The following is a 3,097-nucleotide window of genomic DNA, read 5'->3' as shown; positions in this document are numbered from 1 at the left end:
TCACCCAAAAAAAAAACCTATATTTTCTATGTTTACCACTTCCGTATTTTAAGGGTAACTAGTACATAAAATGTAACATTACATTGGACTATGGAAGATGTTTCCAACCTCTTCTAATTATCGCTACCTCCATAAAATGACACGTTCCCAGCGCCCCCTTTCTCAAATACTGAAATATACTGGCATAATCAGCATGTCAACAAATACCACAGAAAAATATACAGACGCCTTCACTAGTGTGGCGATTGCAATTCTCTCTATCCACAAAGTTTCTCGAATTACACCATACCTCATATTTATCAAGTATGATTAGCCTCTTTATCAAGCTTTCGTGCCTCCCCCTTCCACCCAAGCATCCTTTTTTACACCTAAGGCCCCACAGTTTGGAAACCACTGGAGTATGGTAACTCAAATACAACTTCATGACATAGATAAGTGTAATATTCACAACTAGATCAGAATCATTAATAAAATTATATTTGTTTTCATATTGCCGGAGATGAGCAAAACGAGTTCTTTTGAAATAATTTCTTTGTGCTATGACGTAAGGACCAATGCTATTCAGTGTCGTTAATCTATAGTATATTTTTGAGTTTGACACCAATGATTCTCTAATAGCATCCGCTTATGATTTTTAGTAGCATAATTTTCAAAAGAGGGATATATCCTATATTTTTATGTGACCAAAGTGACTGAAAAGTGGCTTAGTTATAAGCCTATATTTACGGGCGGATTGAATGGGATCTATACCGATTGTATCCCATGGGCCCCTGAAGCAAAACATGTCGCATGTTTTAATGAAGAAAGAAATTTAAAAATCTATCATCATAATCCTTCTCCATTTTCTTTATTATTCATTAAAATAATGTTTCACTATGACTTTACGAAGTTAAAAGAACTTCTAGTGATTCAAAATCGGCCCTCTTGGTTGACAGTACTGTCACACTAGCACTGTACATGTCATTTTTTTTTAGTTTTCTGAAATACTGCCAGTTTTTGAGCGAATTGTCGATTTTCCTGTCAGATGATAATTATCGTCTCCGTTTGAAAACCCTTTTTCAGCGAAGTATAGTCAAATCAAGAACTATATTCGAGAATGTTTGCATTTATGTTAAATGAAATTAAGTTTAACATGAGAAATATGAAAATAAATTCTCTCTATATATAAGAATAAAATAATTGATTAGTAAATATGAAATTTCTGATTTATTGAAATTAATAAAATTTGTTTTATGTGTTCGCGAGATTGTTTACATCCGTGAGAGCAGTGCGCGCTATTCTTCTCCACTTTCAATACCATCACGAATCGTGCTAATTTTCTTGTCTGGACATGCCTTTCTGAGTTATTTCTCATCTATAGTAGTCAGAATCGGTACCTCTGGGATATCAGAGATGTTACTGTACACAAAGAATAAATTGAAAAGGAAGGCGTACACTGGTATCGTCGTTTCCCTTACCTGACGTGATTGCTCTTTCAACCCGTGTGACTGTATGAAAAATTGACAAAAAATGACGGAAAAAGTGCTAGTGTGAAAGCACCTTTACGATAGATAAAAAATATATTTAGGGAACTTTAATAGAATATCCAGGGGCGTCTTTTCAAAATACATCAGTGGGGGGTAATTGTCTTATGGACCCCCCTCTTGCCATCCGCTTCAGACTATTCGTGAACCTGACCCATTTAAAGGTCGCTCTGAAACCACATTGGGTGGGCGTTCGGACCAAATATTCTGTAATATGACAATAAGGGATTCAGCGGAAATTGTAGCCAACTTACATATCAACACAGCACCTCAACGTAATATGCTTCTTTTATTGTGGCTTTTTCTTTATCCATGTACGGTTAAACAATTTTATTTTGGTATGGAATGAAACTTCTAGAAACCTTGAAGTGGCTGGTGGATGCGTAAACGTTTAGCGTATAATTTTCCATGTCATGACAAAACACGTGAAAGTAATGTGAAGTAGGCCTATTGGGAAATAAGCTCGATACACCAGCGTCAGGCATAGGAAATGAAGTAGAAGTTTTGGGAGCACAACCAGAGCCCAAAGGTCAGTGGAAAGAAATAATATTTCTATTTTGGTGTTAAATGGATCTTGCTCATAATTAGATGAGACGACTATTACATGTAGCAATTTTAGCAGGGATGGAGATAAACCTACAATCAATATTTTGCTTTATTAATGTCTTTTCCACTGTCGCTATTTGGTCCCGACATCTGCCTTCCCAAGCGGTCGCCGCAGACACAGCGTACGAGGTCTCGGGAGGTTGCAGGGCGGTATCGCCATCTTCGGGATCCGTGACTCGTGACACCGGCATGACGATGGGAGCGTGGAAGAGGGCGAGGAATGCGCCACCTCCGACGTCACCTCGGCTACGGCACACACATTCGTTCGAAACAATAAATAAGCATTAGAATACTAACATATCAGTTAGTGAACTGTTAATATTTTTTTTCACCAAGATCTCATTAACTGTCCCGTTCGTAAATAAAGATATAATGTAACCAAAACTGTCATAGCACTTCTTTGCTTCGCGGCTCAGTCATATACGTAGTTGCGTATGCAATTCAGTCATTTTCGTTCTGTTTCGAAGTTTAATCCCCCTTGACGTTAACTAAACTAATACAGTCTTTCATCAGTTTATACTGGATATATATTTAGAATACGCCTCCCCATTTAAAAAGAAAGTTCAAATTTTCCTTTGAGTCCTGTGCACCAATTCTACTAAGATACCGGCACCCGCATTCCCACTTCCTTTGGTGTAACTGAAGATCATCCAGAACTCTTGGAGAGGCATCGCCCGCCTCATCAGCCGACCGTTCAGCGTCTTGGCACTAAGTACGTCATAGGCCTATGGTCAGTTTCCAAATAAGCGGAGTTGCTACGGTTGCATAGTCTGGTACAAAACGATGACAGTAGCCTGACAACCCCATGAATGACCTTACTTCCTTCTTTGTTGTAGGAGCTGGGGAATTAAGAATAGCTGATACCTTTTCCCTTGTTGGTTTTATGTCCTTCTCCAACCATGTGTCCCAAATGTTCTAAACTTCTCTTACCTATTTCGCACTTGACTGATCGAGCTGTTAGACTTGTT

This window comes from Penaeus vannamei, chromosome 11 (assembly GCF_042767895.1).
Source record: "Penaeus vannamei isolate JL-2024 chromosome 11, ASM4276789v1, whole genome shotgun sequence".
NCBI classification, from domain to species: Eukaryota; Metazoa; Arthropoda; class Malacostraca; order Decapoda; family Penaeidae; genus Penaeus; species Penaeus vannamei.
Note: the sequence above shows the minus strand (reverse complement) of the source record.